The sequence below is a fragment of the Stenella coeruleoalba genome, assembly GCF_951394435.1.
Source record: "Stenella coeruleoalba genome assembly, chromosome: 3".
NCBI classification, from domain to species: domain Eukaryota; kingdom Metazoa; phylum Chordata; class Mammalia; order Artiodactyla; family Delphinidae; genus Stenella; species Stenella coeruleoalba.
Window position 1 is genome coordinate 57,263,738 of NC_137148.1, and position 20,181 is coordinate 57,283,918.

At 42.4% G+C, this 20,181-nt stretch overlaps 1 long non-coding RNA gene across 8 annotated transcripts in view; it reads right to left on the minus strand.

Annotated features, from left to right (window-relative positions):
• Positions 1-20,181, minus strand: part of LOC307184652 — a 127,319-nt gene that overhangs the window by 105,162 nt on the left and 1,976 nt on the right. For 7 of the 8 annotated variants that reach the window (XR_013827777.1, XR_013827778.1, XR_013827779.1 and 4 more), the window contains one exon: positions 18,128-18,286. This is a non-coding gene — a long non-coding RNA (uncharacterized lncRNA). Of the gene's footprint in view, positions 1-11,811; positions 12,014-18,127; positions 18,287-20,181 lie in introns of all 8 variants that reach the window. The other variant, XR_013827780.1, reaches the window with a different exon arrangement.

The following is a 20,181-nucleotide window of genomic DNA, read 5'->3' on the forward strand; positions in this document are numbered from 1 at the left end:
TAGTGAATTCTACCAAACATTAAAAGAAAAAGTAATACCAATTCTTCTTAAACTCTTCCAAAAAGTAGAAGAAAAGAAAACACTTCCAAACTCATTTTACAAGACGAGCATTACCCGGATACCAAAACCAGACAATGATATCACAAAAAAGAAAATTACAGGCTGATGAACAAAGATGCAAAATCCTCAACAAAATATAAGCAAACCTAATTCAACGATACATTAAAAGGACCATACACAGTAATCAAGTGGGATTTATTCCAGGGATGTAAGGATGCTTCAACATCCACAAATCAATCAATGTGATACATCACATTAACAAAATGAAGGATAAAATTCATTGATCATCTCAATAGATGAAGAAAAAGCATCTGACAAAATTCAGCAACCATTCATGATAAAAACTCTCAATAAAGTGTGTATGGAAGAAACATACCCTAACATAATAAAGGCCATCTATGACAAACCCACAGCCAACATCATACTCAATGGTGAAAAACTAAAAGCTATCTCTCTAAGATCAGGAATAAGAAAAGGATGCCCACTCTTGACAATTTTATTCAACATAGTACTGAAAGTCTAGCCAGAGCAAATATAGAAGAGAAATAAAAGGCACCCAAATTGGAAAGGAAAAAGTAAAACTGTCACTATTTGTGGAAGACATGATTTTCTATAAACAAAACCCTAAAGTCTCCACTAAAAGACTATTAGAAATAATAAATACAGTATCAGGATACAAAATCAATATACAGAAATCCGTTGCATTTCTATACACTAATAATTAACTAGCCTAAAGAGAAATTAGGAAAACTATCTCATTTTCGATTGCATCAAAAAGAATAAGATATTTTAGGAATAAATTTAACCAGGTGGTAAAAGACCTATATGCTGAAAACTATAAGGTCCTGACAAAAGAAACTGAAGAAGATACGAGTAAATGAAAAATACTCGTGGATTGGAAGAATTAAAATTGTTAAAATGCCCATACTACCCAAAGCAGTCTACAGATTCAATGCAATACCTATCAAAATTTCAATGGCATTTTTCACAGAAATAGAACAAGCAATTCTAAAATTTCTATGGAACTACAAAAGACCCCAAATAGCTAAAGCAATCTTGAGAAAAAAGAACATAGCTGGAGGAGTCATGCTCCCTGATTTTGAACTATATTACAAAACTAGAGTAATCAAAACAGTATGGTACTGTCATAAAAAACAAACACATAGATCAATGGAACAGAATAGAGAGCCCAGAAATAAACCCATACACATATGGTCAATGAATTTATGACAAAGGAACCAAGAATATACAATGGGGAAGGCAGTCTCTTCAATAGATGGTGCTGGGAAAACAGGAAAGTCACATGCAAAAGAACAAAACTGCATCACTATCGTACACCATACACAAAAATTAACTCAAAATGGATTAAAGATCTGAATGCAAGATCTGAAACCATAAAACTCCTAGTAAAAAACATAAGTGGTAAGCTCCTTGACATTGCTCTTGGCACTGATTTTTGGATTTGACACCAAACACAAAAGCAACAAAAGCAAAATTAAATAAGTGGGACTACATCCAACTACAAAGCTTCTACACAGCAAAGGAAGCTATCAACAAAATGCAAAGGCAACCTACCAAATGGGAGAAAATATTTTCAAATCATATATCTGATAAGGTGTTAATATCCAAAATATATAAAAAAACTCATACAACTTAACAGGAAAAAAAACAGTCCATTCGAAAAACAGCCAGAGGATCTGAATAGAAATTTACCAAAGAAAACATACAGATGGCTAACAGAAAAGGTGCTCAACATCACTAATCATCAAAGAAATGAAAATCAAAACCACAATGAGACATTACCTCACACCTGTCAGGATGGCTATCATCAAAAAGTCTAGAAATAACAAGTGTTGGCAAAGATGTGGAGGAAAGCAAACCCTCCTACACTGTTGGTGGGGATGTAAGTTGGTGCAGCCACTATGGAAAACAGTATGGAGGTTCCTCAAAAAAATTAAAAATAGAACTACCATATGACCCAGTAATTCCACTTCTGGATATTTATCTGAAGAAAACAAAAACACTAACTCAAAAAGAAAACAAAAACACTAACTCAAACTCAAAAAGAAAACAAAAACACTAACTCATATTCATTGCAGCATTATTTATAATAGCCAAGATATGGAAACAACCTAAGTGTCCATTGATGGGTGAATGGATAAAGAAAATGTGGTGTGTGTGTGTATATATATATATACATACACAATGGAATATTATTCAGCCACAAAAAAGAAGGAAATCTTGCCATTTGTGCCAAACATAGATGGACCTTGAAGGCATTATGCTAAGTGAAATAAGTCAGAGAAACACAAACAGCATATAATCTTACTTATATGTGGAATCTAAAAAAATAATAATAAAGTAAAAGCCAAGCTCACAGATACAGAGAACAGACTGGTGGTTGCCAGAGGTGGTCAGGGACATTGGGGGTGAGGGGGGTGGGCAAAATTGGCAAAGGGAGTCAAAAGGTAAAAAATTCCACTTATAAAATGAATAAGTCAGGAGGATGTAATATACAGCATGGTGACTATAGTTAATAATACTACACTGCATATTTAAAAGTTACCAAAGATAGTAAATCTTAAAAGTTCTCACCACAAGAAAAAAAATGTCTATAACTATGCATGGTGATGAATATTAACTAAACTTATTGTGGTGATCCTTTCACAATAAACAGAAATATCAAATTGTTATGTTGTACACTTGAAACTAATATTTTGTCAATTATATCTCAATTTTAAAATAAGGACAATAATTCAGGAGTGTTGTCTAGGATTCAGAGTATGACTTGGAACCATTCTGAGGGCACTGCTACTGATTTTTAGGTAACGTAGGCAGATTGCTGAGCTGCGTCATTCTTTTCCTTATTCATGTGATAGGAACTGGCATTTTATCAAACTGTGAAATAGTTCCCAGACTCAGGGTCTTGCTTTTAGATTGCTTTTTTTTTTTTTTGTGGACAACATCCATGTATTTATTGTTTAACTTTTTATTTTTGTATTGTTTTATTGGAGTATAATTGCTTTACAATGTTGTGTTAGCTTCTGCTGTACAGTGAAGTGAATCAGCTATGTGTATACCTATATCCCCTCCCTCTTGGACCTCCCTCCCACCCCTACCCCTTCCCACCCATCTAGGTCATCACAGAGCACCCAGCTGGGCTCCCTGTGCTATACAGCAGGTTCCCACTAGCTATCTATTTTACACATGGTAGTGTATTTGTGTCAAACCTAATCTCCCAGTTCGTCCCACCCTCCCCTTCCCCCCATGTCCACATGTCCGTTCTCTACGTCTACGTCTCTATTCCTGCCCTGCACATAGGTTCATCTGTACCAGTTTTCTAGATTCCACATATATGCGTTAATACTTAGATTTGCATCTGTAGCTAAATAGAAATTAACCTGAGAGCTAGAGAGCTTAAGGCTATCAACTGGCTTCAGAGTCAAAGCCTGGTTGCAAGAGGTATCTGCTATTGAGTTAGTTCATGCCCAAGATAGAGGGAGAGAACTGAGGATTCTGAATTAACCAGTGCCCTTATTTGCCCAACAGAAATGCACCTACTAGTGCTCAGTAGAGACTGAGAAGCAACTCAGTGTACTGGTTAGAAACACTGGCCCTGAAGTCAGAGAGACCTGCACTCAAATTCCTGCTCTGCTAATTTAGCACCATTATCTTGGGAACCTCACCATTTTGAGCCCCAGTTTGCATATCTCTCAGATAGGGATCAATATTACTTACTGCATATTGGTAGGTGAAGTTAGATGGCATGTTTAAAACAACTGGCACAAGATAGGCCCTCAGTAACCAATCACTAAGACTTCTTCACTTTGGAGTTCAGTTTATGCCACCCCCCTGGGACCTGTGGCCTCATGTAATAACATGTATTTCTTTCCATCCTCTAGAAGGTCAGACCCATGAGGCAGAGATTTTTATTTCTTTCATTTACAACCATTTCCTCATTGCCTAGAACAATGTTTGCAACTTATGTGTTCAATAAATAAATAAATAACCTCATTCATTCATTTGATATTCATGTAACAAATATTGATTAAATGTCTACTTTATGCCAGGCAACCTCAAAATAATAGGTTCCTTGAGGGACCATGAGAAACCATCTGTGCAGAGATGCGAGGCTCACGCAAAACAACTAAAGGTTGTCTTCAGGGGTTGCCCAAATGGAAGAAAACTCCATTTCACATGAGAAATTTTCTGCCCCTGGAAAGTCTGCAGAATGACCAAAGAGAGATTAAACTGATCTTGAACTTCATGGGCTTGTGACCCACTGGTAAATTTATTGGCATTTTTGGTTTTTAGAACGTTTCTGTCTTGGCCTTATCAGGTCTGGGAGTTGAAAGACTTCTCTCTCTAATTTTCCTTAGTACATGACTCGCTTTTTCCTCAGTTTTTTGTTGTTTTTTTTTTAAATTTTTTCCTCCTCTTTCTGACAAGAACATCATTGGGTCCCAAACTCCACAGGTTGAGCCACAGGGAGAGTTGGGACTTAGTGGGGTGGGGACACACCTGCAGAGTTCCCTGTGTTTCCTGATGACCCACCCCTCTGCAGGCCTCCCCTCTCCCCATAACTCTCAGTCTCACCCCTACATCTGACTGATGTGGCTAATCCCATGATGCCCACATTCATGCTGACTTTCTGGGTATTTACCCATCACCACCAGAATCCCAAGATCCCAAACCATCCCTCTCACTAGGACTCACCCCCACAGAGCTTGGTATATCCCCCAATCCACCCAACTCCCTACCTTCCCAACCCCAGACACCTCCACTGGCTGCCCTCTGGAATGTACAGCCAATCATCTCAGAATCCCTACTGACCGTGGACAAGCTCAGCACCATCATCACTAAGCCCAAGCCCTCCACCTGGGCCCCGTTGGCCCCACCTCCTCTCCCTACTCAAGGACAGCACACCTGCATTTGCCCTGCCTTGCCTGCCTCATCTGTGTTTCCGTATCAGCATCCAAACGTACTATTAATCCCCCCATCTTAAAGAAAACGAAACAAAACAAAACTCAGAGACCAATCCAGGCACAGCTCATTTCTTTACTTTACAGCAAAACTCCTCAAAAGAGTTGTGTATTCCTGCTGCCTCTAATTCCTTTTCTCCCATTGACTTTCTTTAAAGTTTTAAAACTTTTTATTATGAAAAATTTCAATCATGTTTAAACATTCAGAATATTATAATGAACCCCATAATCATATCATCCAGATTTAATAATTATAGGTGAGGGCCTTCCCTGGTGGTCCAGTGGTTAAGACGCTGAGCTTCCAATGCAGGGGGTGCGGGTTCAATTCCTGGTCGGGAACTAACATCCCACATGCTGCGTGGCACGGCCAAAAAAAAAATTATGGGTGAGACACTTATTTGCTTTGCCCTTGCTGAAGCATTTTAAAGCAAGTCCCAGATAACATGACATTTCTCTCTTAAATACTTCAGAATGCATCTGTAAAAACTAAAAATTCTTCTTATATAACTTTATTATTATTTAAGAAGAATGATGTAACAATATTGTAATATGTATGATGTAACAATAATTCCACCTTTTCTCTCTTAAAACCACCTCACTCCACTCAGCTTTGTCCACACTTGTCCCCACTATTCCACACAAACTTTTCTTGCCTAAATCACTCCTGACCAATATATTGCTAAGGAATGGCTATTTCTCATTGGTTGGGTGACCAACCATCCCAGTCGGCTTTGGACTCTGCCAAAGCTGGGAGAGTTCTGAACAAAGGAGGGCAGTCGGTCACCCTATTTCTTAGTTCTTATTTTTCTCAACTTTTCAGGAGCAATCGACAAGGGTGATTGTTCTGAACAACATTCTCTTGTCTTCTGGGACACCACTCTCACTTGGTTCTCCACCTCCTTCTCTAGCCACTTCACAGTTACTTTTGCTGATTCTGCTCATCTGCCTGATCTCTCAATCTTGGCATGTTCCAGGGTTCGCCATCCTCAGTCCTCGTCTTTCTTCACACTCAAGTCTTTAAACACCATGTACACAATGACGTGCAGATTTCTATCTCCAGCCCACACCTCTCACCTGAATACCAGACCGTTGTTCCAGCTAACTCCTTGGCATCTTCCCTTGGAAGTCTTAAAGTCATCTCAAACTTACTAGTCCAAAACCAAACTCTTGATCTCTCCCCTAAAATTTGCTCTTCTCATAGCTCTCCTTATGACAGTAAATGGCAACTTCATTGTTCTATCTGCTCAGAGCAAAAACCTTGCGGTCATGTTTGAGTCCTCCTTCTTCACTCACATACAATCCACCAGCAAATCCTGGTGAATCTTCTTTCAAAAATTATTGATAATCCAACTACTTCTTATTAGCTCCACTGGCATTTTTTGCTCAAATTATTGCAATACCCTCTTAATTGGTGTCCACCCCAATCCACCATGCTAAAATGCTGTGATTTTTACACCCTCATATTAAAGCTTGAGGATTGGTAAGAATGATGTATTAACAGAGACTTGAAAGTATTTTCATCTGTCAATCTACACCAGATGAATATATGAAGTCACAGGCATAATACTGATTCTATTTTAATGTTTGATTTTACAAAGAATCAATCCTAGGCTGGATCTAGAGACTTATAATTAAAAAATCAAGTTGTGTAGGACTGTGAAATACTCCTTCTACTTTTATCCATTTCTTAAGCTATACTATACATGAAACAAATAATTTAGTCACTGCTACTTCAATCCTGTTCATACTGACACAGACTTTAAGTATTTTCAGAATGTTTAATAAACTTATATTAAAATGCATGATTCCTATATTAAGATGCCCAAGAATATGACAGAAACCTGCATATTTGGACTCTATTCAGTGTGCCCATTCCTTGAAGCCAAATTTTCTAGAGGTGGGGCTGTATCACCATAACAACTAATCTTACGTTTTAGTTCTTCATTACTAATAGTGCTTCTCACAAACTTATTTTTAAGTTGCCCAGGCAAAACATTAATCTTTAGCATTGCATCATGGTCTTTATTTTAGAAGCCATTCTTTTTTTTTTTTTTTTTTTTCTTCTTTGTTTTATTTTATTTTTTGCGGTACGTGGGCCTCTCACTGTGGTGGCCTCTCCCGTTGCAGAGCACAGGCTCCGGACGCGCAGGCTCAGCGGCCATGGCTCACGGGCCCAGCCGCTCCGCGGCATGTGGGATCTTCCCGGACCGGGGCACGAACCCGTGTCCTCTGCATCGGCAGGCGGACTCTCAACCACCGCGCCACCAGGGAAGCCCTAGAAGCCATTCTTAAAAAAGAAGCAATCCTAATTCTTTTAGAAGAATTCCTTAAGAACTAATAAGACAATTGTTTCAGTGCCATGACAAAAATATGTTTCTAATTATCTTTTCCCAGAAGCTTTCCAGCAAACACAACCATTATTATTCATAATTCTCAATGATCAATAAAATATTAGCCAAGCAATTTATTACTAAGATTATATGTAAAGAGGCATGGAGAATGTTATCTGTGGTTTATCCACCAAGAATCCTAATGGAATACCTACTGCAACCGCAAAACCATGCTGAATACTATGGAGACAAACAGACTTCCCTCTCTGAAAGCCTTGCTGACTTGCTCTGCAAGAATGAAGAGCTGAGTCAATTCTCTGAGAAACCAGTGGGGAAAGAGCAGCTCCTTGAGGAAGGCATCCTCCCTGGAGTGAGGCGGAGGCGTTTCCGGGAGAGGGGGCACTGCCTGGTCCCTTCTTCCCGACACTGAGAAGACTGTGCCTTGGCGAGCACACTTCCATTCTCTCCAATTCGCTGAAGTCACAGCATGTCTCTGGACGCAGTTCTTCCAGCTCCCATTCATAAAACTGTTGCTAAATCTCCCAAGGCTGTTGTGATGTTTCGAACCTCTTCCACAATGTCAAAAGACTTCCACCAATTCCTAATTGCCTGCTGAACTTTACCCTGTGTTTGCTCCACCATATCCTTAAGGGGACATGAGTTGCTGTAAAACTTACAATGTGATCCAGCGTGATCCTCGCCTTTGTTTCTTTAGAGCAGGTCCAGCACCATCATAGTAGACCTTTTTCAGCCATCAACATTTAACACTTTTTTGCCAGAACGAAATGTAGATGGCAGGAGAGGCCACAGCAGGGTAAACAGCCCACTTAACAATACTGCCTAACACACTCTACCCAGGATTACCCAGCAGGACCCTCACGGGCTGACTGTACGTGCGAGATGCTGGGCTGCTGCTCCTTGGGTGACACACTGTTGTCACTGGCTAACAGCATATGTGAATGGGAAATATATAAATATTTGATATTATATATATATATATGTAAACTGTGAACGCTAATGGAGTACGTACAGGTTCTATGTGCATAGTAAGTGCCACACCTCTCGGTACCTGAAGTGCTAATCACCTATTAAATCTTTTGATAGGAAAACATGGCTGAAGACCCTCACAAAGGAGGTTTATTCAGCTCATTTTTACCTAATTTGATTCAGATTCACCGTATAAATGTTCCATTTGTTTGTGTATAAATACCAGCTGACTTTGTCTCCACTGATATAGTCAAGGTTGCACAACCAATTGAGCAGGAAAGCTAGTAACAGTTTTGGATACTCCTTTAGCTCATACTCATATATCACCTTTGCCAGAATGCCCATAAAATTAAGGTCTCATTGTAAACACTTCCCTACAGATGCCTGGACACCCTCATTCACAGAGAGGCTATCTTCATTTGTTTCAAGTGATTTTCTGTACTTCAAATGAAAGAAACAATGGTTGGTTTTGGTCCAATTAGCATGTGCTCCCATTTCCTAATTACCACTCTGATATCTTTTGGGGGAATTACCTCTTCCCCCATGTGTAGTTTTGATGGGGTGACACTCACTTCCCATACAGAAGCTGAGGGACTAGATCCTTTTCCCTCTCATCACAGTAGTAAAGCCACCGGCATACCTGCAATAAGGCCTCAGCCAATTGGATGCTTCCTCTCAAGACTTTGAATATTGAGTGACCCAAGGGTGGCAGCTTTGCCTTATCCAGACTGTTCCAGCTATGGTATCATTCCCATACTACAGGCTTCCTCACTCTGGAGCTTGGTTACTGTCCTCCCCAAGCCTGCTTCTCCAGGCTCCCGGTCAATCTGTGAACACCACATAGCACCAATAAACTCCTTTTTACTTGCGTCACCCAGAATCTCTGTCTGTTGCTTACACCACAGCATTCTGACTACCCACCAACACGACTGTGGAAGACATACTGCTAACTCCACAAACATCTCTTTGGCCTGCAGGAGATGGCGCAGTGTGCTACTAATGCTTAGGGCTATGTGTTTTCATTAAATATGCAGATAAATGTCCAGGCTTGTTCCGCTGGCGCTCCTTGTGGACTAAACAACGGCCAGTGTTCTGTTGTGAATCACTTGAATATTTTTCAATCCACTTGACTACTCTGGGCTTTATTTGTCAGTTAAAAAAATAAACCTAAAGCCTCCACTTTTTTTTTTTTTTTTTTGCGGTACGCAGGCCTCTCACTGTTGTGGCCTCTCCCGCTGCGGAGCACAGGCTCTGGACGCGCAGGCTCAGCGGCCATGGCTCACGGGCCAAGCCGCTCCGCGGCATGTGGGATCTTCCCAGACCGGGGCACAAACCCACGTCCCCTGCATTGGCAGGTGGACTCTCAACCACTGCGCCACGAAGGAAGCCCAAACCTTCACTTTTATTAGCCAGCTTAAACTATTTTGGTCCAGGTGAGGCAGTACTATTTCATTTGCATCACATCTCAGCATGCCTGCTTAAAAGCCTATAGTGGCATGTGATTCCCCTTTTCTTCCCAGAACTATATGATAAGGAGCTTCCCATTTTGTCTGTCCTTCAAATCATCTATGGGAATAAAAATGCTCCTGGATGTGCTTATCAGAAAAGAGTGAAAGATAATCAAGGACCAGGAATGCCTAGATTGAGGCACCTGTGACCGGGAGGAAAGAAAGACATCTACCCAGAGAGCAAAGCAGGAAGTCACATGTGAGAGGTGGGCAGGGAGAGCAGGAGGCTTGCAGCCAGGGGCCCTCAGAGTGGGCACCGTGAGTGCCCCAGCGACCACTTTTATGAGGTTTGTACTCTGAAAAACTCCCCCACTTTTAGCTAAATAGATGTGTGTATTCCACACAAGCAGCCTGAGGGAGGAGCTTGTGCTGACACCTGCTGAGAAGGGAACACGTAGAAGAGCAAACCGAGGGGTCCTCTGGAACCCCGTGATACAGGCATCTCTTTACCCCAAGGCTTTGTCTCAGGACAGCAGCAAAAAACAAAAAACCAAAACCAGACTGCCCAAGTTGGCATTTTGCCAAGCCTTGTTTATCAGTCGGTCTCTTAAACCAGCCTCCCTGCTGTTTTCCAACATTTGAGAAATCCGGCTTCCACAGGGAGCAGCTCAGAGGCAGAGTGTTCCCAGAGACAGAGTGGTGATTTGGGATTTCTATCTAGATCAACCCAGCCCCAAAGACCCAAGGCATACTGCAGGCACAAAAAGAAAAACTCAGAACTGAACACCCATTTGAGTCTCAAAGGATGATCACTTCGAGTGCAGAGAAGTGGCTGGAAGGTTGAAGACAAGAGAAAGAGCCAACAGATGAGACGAAAATACGGATCTAGGGTGTGCAAGTGTGCGAGCAAATTTCCCAGTTGGCTGAGGGAGGGAAGAAAGAAGGAAAGGGGCCTGCTGCTTCCCAGCGACTTGACTTCATTACTTCTTTTTTTCTAATTGCATTTGTTATTGAGATAAAATTCACTATTTTAAAGTGTATAATTCAGGACTTCCCTGGTGGCGTAGTGGTTAAGAATCCGCCTGTCAATGCAGGGGACACTGGTTCGAGCCCTGGTCCAGGAAGATCCCACATGCCGCAGAGCAACTAAGCCCGTGTGCCACAACTACTGAGCCTGCGCTCTAGAGCCCGCAAGCCACAACTACTGAGCCCATGTGCCACAAATACTGAGCCCATGTGCCACAACTGCTGAAGCCCACGTGCCACAACTACTGAGCCCATGCACCACAACTACTGAGTCTGCACTCTAGCGCTCACGAGCCACAACTACTGAGCCCACGTGCCACAACTAAGTGAAGCCCACACACCTAGAGCCCATGCTCCGCAACAAGACAAGCCACAGCAGTGAGAAGCCCATGCACCGCAACGAGAGTGGCCCCCACTCGCCGCAACTAGAGAAAGCCCGCGTGCAGCAACGAAGACCCAACACAGCCAAATTTAAATAAATAAATAAATAAAAATTTATAAAAAATTAAAAAATAAAGTGTATAATTCAGTGTATTTTAGTATATTCACAGTGTTGAGTAACCATCACCACTATCTAATTCCAGAACATTCTGATCACCCAAAAAAGAAATCCCATACCCATAAGCAGTCACTCCCCATTCTTCCAACCCCCCAACCCACTGCAATCACAAATCTATTTTCAGTCTCTATGGATTTGCCTATTCCGGATATTTCATCTGAATGGAATCACATAATATATGGCCTTTTGTTTCTGGCTTCTTCCACTCAGCATAATGTTTCCAAGGTTCATCCATGTTATACCATGTATCAGTACTTATTCCCTTTTGTGCTGAATAATATTCCAGCTTATGGACATACCACATTTGTTGATCCATTCATCAGTTGATGAACATTTGGATTGTTTCCACTTTTTGGCTGTTATGAATAGTACTGCTGTCAACATTTGTGTGTATGTTTTCAGTTCTCTTGGGTGTATACCTCGGAGTAGAACTGCCGGGCCACAGACTTCATTACTTCTTGAGATTCTTGTTGACAGTGCAGGACTATGGGACAAAATGACCACAATGTTGTCCTTGCTGCCATGCTCCTGGATATGAAGCTCTAAGCACAGAGGGTACCACATGATGGTTTGATGTGAGCCCATGTTGTCTGCAGGCATGTAGTCAAGACCACAGTTTCCCTGGAAAGAGGAAGTAGCAAAGGAAGCCAGGCCAGAGTCAGAGGGCCCTTGCAAGGAGTCCCCGCTACCTCCTGTTGTGAGCTCAGCTCCTCCCCTGAACCGGTGGTCCCATCCACATCCCATCCACCACTGCTCTTCCCAGAAACACCAAAACATGGGTCAGGTAGTCAAGTGCATAGGTGCAAAGAGTTGGTAAGATTTTTTAAAGTACTACTCTGATGTCTTAGTTCAGGCTGCTGTAACGAACTACGATAGACCGAGTGGCTTATAAACAACAGAAATTTATTTCCCACAGTTCTAGAGGCTGGAAGTCCAAGGTCAGGGTGCCAGCACGGTTCGGTTCTGGTGAGAGATCTCTTGCTGATTATGGACTGCCATTTTCTCTTTGTGTCCTCACATGGCGTGAGGGGTGAGGGAGCTCTCTGGGGCCTCTTTTATAAGGGCATCAATCCTATTTATGAGGGCTCCATTCTTATGATCTAATCACCTTCCAAAGGCCCACCTCCAAACACCATCACATTGAGGATTACGTTTCAGCAAATGAATCTTGGAGGGACACAAACAGTTCACACCATCTAGAAACTTTACCTATTTATTTTTTTAAGTCTTTTGTCCCTTTATCATTGTGTTCTATGGTGAGAGTCAGAGAACAACTAGGCTGGACACCCTAACTCTTTCTTGTCCCATCTCATGCCCAGATTTTCCTTCTGAGACAAGAGGGATTTAATGATGCTAACTCCGAAGAAAGCACACTCTGACATCTCTGAACTATTATGATGCTCTGTGCCTTTCTCCTTATTCCCTCTCTCAACTGCTACTCTGGCCAAACAGCCAGAAGAGAAGGCACACCTTTCTCCCAATCGAAGTTTGTCTTTCTCTGACCGCTCAGGCTATTTCATGTTCCTCTCATCCAATAAACCCTGTAGGTACTGTTGCAATAGTTCAGATGGATTCTCATCCTAAAAGTGTAGATTCTCAGGAAAGCCACAGGATGATGATGAGGGCTGTTTTTCTGTTGTGGTGGTGGTGGTGATGGTAGAAGAGGTTGAAATGTTGTTTCTAGAGTTAATTAAAATGAAAAAAGGAGAGTCATCCAAATACTGGGTATTAGAGAGCTTCCTGGAAGGAAATGTCTTAACACTTTGAACCTGTGCAGACCCAGCCTCGGTGGCTCATGATGCTGGCAGGTGAGAAGGCCCTACATCTACTTGTGGGAGGACGACTTCAACCACTGGTTTTCAGTGCCTGACTTTATGGGGTGGGTGCTCTGCTAAGAGAAGGGGATACAAAACTGAATAAGACACAGTTCTTGCCCTCACGGAATTTATAATATTAATAGAAATATGTGAGGGAATGTGATGTGTTGGGCAAGAGAAAAGTTGCAGGTTATGAGGGAAAAGGAGGGATGGCAACCAGCAAGGGCAAAGAGCACTTTGCTTCCATGAGTGCCCTGAGGCTTGAAGGTCAGCAAACCACTGTGTGGACATTCCTCCTGCTAGATCACTGCAGTGGGAGGAGGGGGGAGGAGAGGAGTTCTATGGATCTAATGAGTCCACTTGGGCCTTTCTTTGTGGCCTTAAACTCAGCAGAGTCACCTTTCTAGACACTACTGAGACCACAAAACCTAGATAGTCCTGGTGGTAGAATTATCTGCTTAGAAAGCAAAAAGATGTTAGTGGCTTTTTTCAGAAATGTGTATATTTTGTAATTAATTAAATCAAGTTAATCACTACAGTCTATGGTAGGTACCGAACCCTCAAATTCTAAGGGCACTGACAAGCCAAATATTTATACTAATACATTTAAGCAAAAGGGTGCTGGAGTTGGGGGCAGCAGAACCAGCTATAAAAGGCTGCTCCTGGGCTTCCCTGGTGGTGCAGTGGTTGAGAGTCTGCCTGCCGATGCAGGGGACGCGGGTTCGTGCCCCAGTCCAGGAAGATCTCACATGCCGTGGAGCAGCTGGGCCCGTGAGCCATGGCCACTGGGCCTGCGGGTCCGGAGCCTGTGCTCCGCAACGGGAGAGGCCACAGCTGTGAGAGGCCCGCGTACCGCAAAAAAAAAAAAAAAAAAAAAAAAGGCTGCTCCCTCAAAGCCCTGTAGCAGGATGAGCACAGGGCAGGGCTGGAAGGGGCCCCCACAATATACTGCAGCCTGGAGGGCTTTCTCCCACTGGCTTTTGGGATTTCAGCAAATTTTTCAGATCCTTGTCAAGTGCTCTGAAGAATTTCAATCACAAAGCTGTGACTGGAGCCAGCTTTGGTGAGGTCAGCTGTTGGTCTGGGAGATACCGTGATAATGATTGGCTATTGGGAGTTGGCACTTTCTGAAGGACACGTCAGTTCATCAGTCATTGTGTCTTTGAATAATGTTTTGTGTCCTTCGGGGCCTTTCATCTGAAACTACCTTGTAAACACGGATGTCTTGCCCCTGCTGTGAGGTAAGCATCCTTCTTTGAGGAAACTGAAGGAATTCTCCCAGAGACTGAAGGCGAGCTTCACAAGCAGGACTGGAATTCATCTCCTGTCATGGACTCGTGAAACAATGCTCACTGGCTGCACCCCATCGTCTTCCCCTTGGAAGGCAGGGAAGGCAAAACAGCACAACAGGAGGCTGTCAATGCTTAAACTGTTAACTAGCGTTTTTCCAAAATGTGTTTCTGGTTAGTTTAAAGAAGGATAAACAAGATTTAATAGCTGGCAATGAATCACGTTTTTTTTCTCCCTAAATGCTATTTGGATCCACTCAAACGCCTGTCATTCTACTTTTGTACAAATAAATAAATCTCCTTTTCTTTTGTGCATTTTTCTCTGTCCTGAATTTCCTAAAATACAATTTGTTTGACGGATGAGTTAAGCAGTTCTGAGATTTGTTTTTGGCTCTGCAGGCAACTGGGTTGTTTTCTCATCATAATTCAGTGGGACAAGGTTATCACCCCGCAAACACTAACACCTCATTTAGAACCAGAAGCACTCCCCCACCAGAAGAAAGCAATTGCTAATGTTCTGATATAAGTTTCAGTTGTTACATGCGAAGTTTCCTTGTATTAACATCTCTGCCCTGTCCCTTCCCTTTCCTCTTGTTTTAGTTATGCTGGATGTACTTTGTGTATACAGTCATTTTGAAGTGGAATTACAGACAGAAAGTCAACTTGAGAGAAAGCGCAGAGGTGGGCCCCTCATCTGCTTAGGCTTGAGACTCTAGAACCAAGAACCTGACAAATAGGGACAAACCTCACTCTAATCTGAAAGCAAAATGAACAGAGAGTATTTTTTTCTCCTGCCACATAAGCATGGATTTTTTTTTTAAGACAAAGACCTGTGAAACAGTTGAACTGAAATTAAACCTATGTATTTTCTAAAGTAAGTGTACTGAAATGTTTTCCAAATAGACTCTGAATCAAGCTGACATTTCATTTGGTTTCAAGTCCTTGGTTAAACAGAGAGGTGCCTTTTAAATAATTGCCCACTATAATAAAAGATAAGCCAAGTCAATAAAAATATGTTGTAGGTCTTATTTTCAAGTTCTCCTTACTAACACAGAGCCTCTGTGAGCCTGTTTCAAGTGCTCTATCAGTGCTTCTCATAATCAGAAATGCTGTTGCCCAGGAAAGGCAGGAAGTTCCAACAAGAGGGCAAACCCAGAACCCAGAAGTGGGCTTGTGTTTCCACCGGTTCTCAGCTGGGTGGTTGGGAATGAAGAGGGAGTAGTCCTGCCATCCCATCTCTCCCCATTCCAACCACACAAGTTCAAGCACAAAGCCTTGAAGCAACACAGCCAAGTCTGAAGATTATTTCCCCCAAGGTTTTCAGAAGATTTATTTCTACAGCAGTACTGTTTAAATGTGCCTTTCGGTACTTAGCATATTGAATTGCAATAATCTGTTTACAAGCCTATAGTTATCTCAAGAGTAAAGAGTGTACCATCTTTGAATCTCCCAGTATCTAGCACAGAGCATATTAGATAACCTTTAAAGGATTAAATGAGTGATGCATGAAAGAAAGAGTACCAAATGGCATTGATTAATAATCAATTTCCTTTCCCAACGTTCATTTATCAGCCACGTGTAATAAAATATATAGTTTTTTAAAAAAGTAACATTAAGAGTATGATTTTCATTAAGTTTCATGAAATTTTGAAAACAGCTTATGGGGTTTCATCATTATGTCCACTGGGTCCTGGCATCCAAGAAAACTGAGCTGGGAACTACTGGCACAGGCCCGTGGTTCTCAGCCTGGAGTGTGCATTAGAATCACCTCAAGGGCTTCTGTTAACACATTGCTGGGCCCACTTCCAGAGGTTCTACACAGTAGGTTTGGGATAATGCTGATGCTACTGGTCCATGGACCACACTTTGAAAAACACTGGTTTAAGAGAATGAGTAGGGTGGTGGATGATTTCTTGTGCTGACTGAACTGCATCACCTTCAATAGACCATTCACCCATCTCACAGTGGCCCACGGAGATGGAGAGAGACAATGACACCTTATATCCACAGAGTATTTCAAAACACAAACCCTGTACCACTTACATGAGCACACCTTTCTCAAACTTACTCACAGGGATGTAAGCTACAAGTGAGAAAGGAAGTAAAGACAATGGTGCTTTAGAAAATCGGAAGTACTACAGAGATGTATTGTTTTATCATCACAAAGATCCAAACTTCATCTTGGGCTTTTCCCACTAGGGCCTTCCTGGGTTGGACCGCTTAGCATAGAAATACGGATGTTAATTTAAGGAAACAAACCCACTAGGTTAGGAAACATGAAAAATAGCTGAACAGTTTTATGTGTTGGGGTTTGCATGCTGGAGGAATCCATGATTTTCTGGGCATTCTACTGAGCTGATACAGAAGGACTGGCGTCTGTTCAGTATCTGTGCGTTATGTCTCTACCCACCGATGCCACAAGCACCAGGGTTGTTTCCTGGCGATCTGTGCACTCACGTGGCCTAGCTGCTGGCAGTCCTGACTCTTAACATTAATCAACTTGACATCTGGAACCAACCTGAGACAACCCATCTGATTGCCACAGATGCCTTTACTTTTCAGCTGTCAGCAAGGAGATTATTCCGTTTAGGGTGCCACGTCTACACCACACAGTCTGCATGGAGGGTTGAGTGGTGTGTTAGAAAGTAAGCTGAATAATCTGGGAGTGTGGGTGAGACAAAGATTTCCCTCAGTAATCTGTCAACTCGAGCCTAGCCCAGGAAAGCATTTTGCCTGCAGCAGCAAAATTACTGTGGTTGGGTAGAGCTGACTAGATTATGTTCTACATATCCTTGGAGTGCATGTTTTGCAAATTACAACATCCTTGAGCTAATTATATAGCAGCGGCAGCAGCTACTTTCAAAACCCTTTAGCACCCATTGGTCAGCTACAGCTAGGACTGCTTTCTTTAGTGGCACTGGGGAAGATGTCAAAACCTCTCCTTAGGTGAGTTCCAAAGAAGCCTAGGCACTGCTTGGTGACTAGTAACCCACTCATTGTCATCATTACGACAGCAGTATGGGACTGGGCTGGTGGGCATGATGTCAATTACACCCCTTTTCTATTTTAGCATTTCATGCACTCTAATATGGGAAATGAGGCCCAGGACATTGTCCATAAGAGCAGCTTGTTGGAAATTGCTCTGTGATATGTTAGGATGATGCAGGCAGTAAGAAATCAAACTTTCCCTCATGGAGGCAAAAGAAATATGTAGATAACACTGTAAATCAGTCGGGAGTCAAACATCTACCTGGATTGTCACCCACCATTTCATGGCATTGATTTCTCAAAGCCTAAAACCATAAAGAACCTAAACCAGGGCGGAAGGGCATCCTGGCCTCCCATGTTCACTGATTTAATTTTCTCCTCAGAACACACGCAGCCCCATAATTAGAACATTTACCAACCATAAATACAATTTAAACTCTGTACATGTGTGCCTACATGTGTGGAGAAACTTAGGCTGAGATACGGTTTCAATAAAAACTGTCCTTCTGCGCTGATTAGAATGTGTAAAGAGGAAATCTGTTTATACCACAATCTACTCAAAACTTGTGTTGGCAGCAACACTCTCGGCTAATAAATGTCAATAGCAAAGCTACATGGAGGGTATGAATTAAACTACTCACAGTCTGGAGATTCAGAGCTCAGTCTAAAATGGCATGTCCAACTCGTTCTGCCATGTCCGCCGTGAAGGAATGCCATGAGCCCAGGGCCTATGAAGCTCAGACTGCTAACAAAGGGGATGTGTTCAATGATGTTCCTCCGTCTGTCGAGTTCAAGTCCACCTGCAAACAGAAAGGAGGTTTTAGAGGAAACTGCAGAGTCCTGCAATGTTTTGGTAAGGCGTTAGTATTTATTCTCCGTCTTTTCAAATAATGGCGGTATCATTCTGGATCTCTAGTAGCATGAAGAATGAGATAATTGGATTAACTAGAAATCAACAGGGCATTTAATTTTTTTTTATGCTCCATTTTTCATTTCTGGTGGATTTCATAAAAACCAGAAACCAAGCACTGTCCATTGAGTGCGTCCGCCCATGTATTCATCCCGACCAATAGCAGCCCTGGTCTGATTAATGCAAGATCCCCTGAGGGTCTATGGAACTCAGAAGAACCCTTGGTCACACTCAAGAACTAGTAGGAAGAGGAAAAACACAAGTAGAGGAGCTGAAGGTGGTGAAAAATCACAAGTGAAAAATAGAGAGTCTAGCCAAAGGTAGAATGAGGGTGTGGTATGGGGTAGCCTGCTGGGAGGGGTGGCTGTGTCTCTTCCTAGAGGATTATTAAAGGATGACACTGGTATGTCCAGGGGTATTGGTGAGAGCCATAGAAAAAATTTCCAGGTGATAGAGTCTTCTCCTTCAGGTTGGCTGTAGGATAATCTACATTTATTGAGTTGGAGGGAAAGGTGAGGGGGCAGCATGCCTGTAAAAACAGTAGTAAAAGACAACAACAATAATAATATCAGCAAATATGTGCTACCTGCCAGACACTGCTTATTAACACATTTATTAACTCATTTCATCATAACCACCACCACCCTAGGAAGTAGGTATTATTATCACCTCCATTTTACAGATGAAGAAAGTGAGGCACAGAGGTGCAGAAAATTCCCAAAGTCATCTAGTCAGTAAGGGGTGAAGGCAGCCTCAGGCAGCTCCCTCAGAGTCCGGTGCATTAGCTTGAGTCTCTATTGCCTCTCGAAAGAACCAGGACCCAGCATACTGAGCACTGTTCTAAGCCCTTTGCTTGCACTCACCCATTGAGTCCTCCCTACAATGCTGTAGGCAGGTACTATTAGTCTCCCTATTCTGCAGATGTGGGCCTCGGGCACTGAAAGCTAAGTATGCATCACTGTTAAGAAGAGCTCCAGAGCCCTCGTTTGTAACCATTGCTCCATGCTGCTTCCCCACAGGCTGGCGAAAGTCAACTGAACATACTCGAGTCCCCTCTATCTTTTCTTCTGCCCCATTGCACTTTCTCTCACTCCAGGCTCTGCCAGAACCCCTGTTACACTCCTGAGTGACTGAGTTCTTATTTGCCTGCCCAGTGCTGTCAGAGGCGGTATGACATGGGGCCACCTCCTCGGACCAGCTACTTCTCTGGGTTCTTCAGGCATTTGCTCAGATCCGATTCACAATGGCGAAGGCTGTGTGCACCCAGCTAAAGACAAAGAGACAGTCCAGATGATTTAGACTCAAGGAAAACTCCAGGTAGCAGTACAGTCATGTATGATATAAAGCACTTTCAATATATTACACCAGTGCTTTCACACAGGTTTTTTCATTTAATTCTCTTACCAACTCTGAGAAGCAGCCATTGTTGTCTCTAATATTAAGAGAAATACTTAAATTCAAGAAAACCTTTGCGACTTACCCAAGATCACACATCTAGTAAAAATCACAGCTGGGACTCAGAATCCATCTCTATATTATGATGCTGCATCACAAAAGAACAATCTTTCCTTCTGCCCTTTATTAGCCCTAAATAATAACAACAACAGAAAAAAAAAAAAGGGCTCTGCCCTCAGCTCTCGGGACAAGAGTGGTCATCAGCTCTAATGGACCACGTGTCTATTCATCCATGCAGCCCCAGACATCCACAGGAGGTGGGACAGGCTCTCTGTTGCTTCATTTCTATGACCTCTCTTTTCAAATGAGATCAGTCTCCACACCCCACCC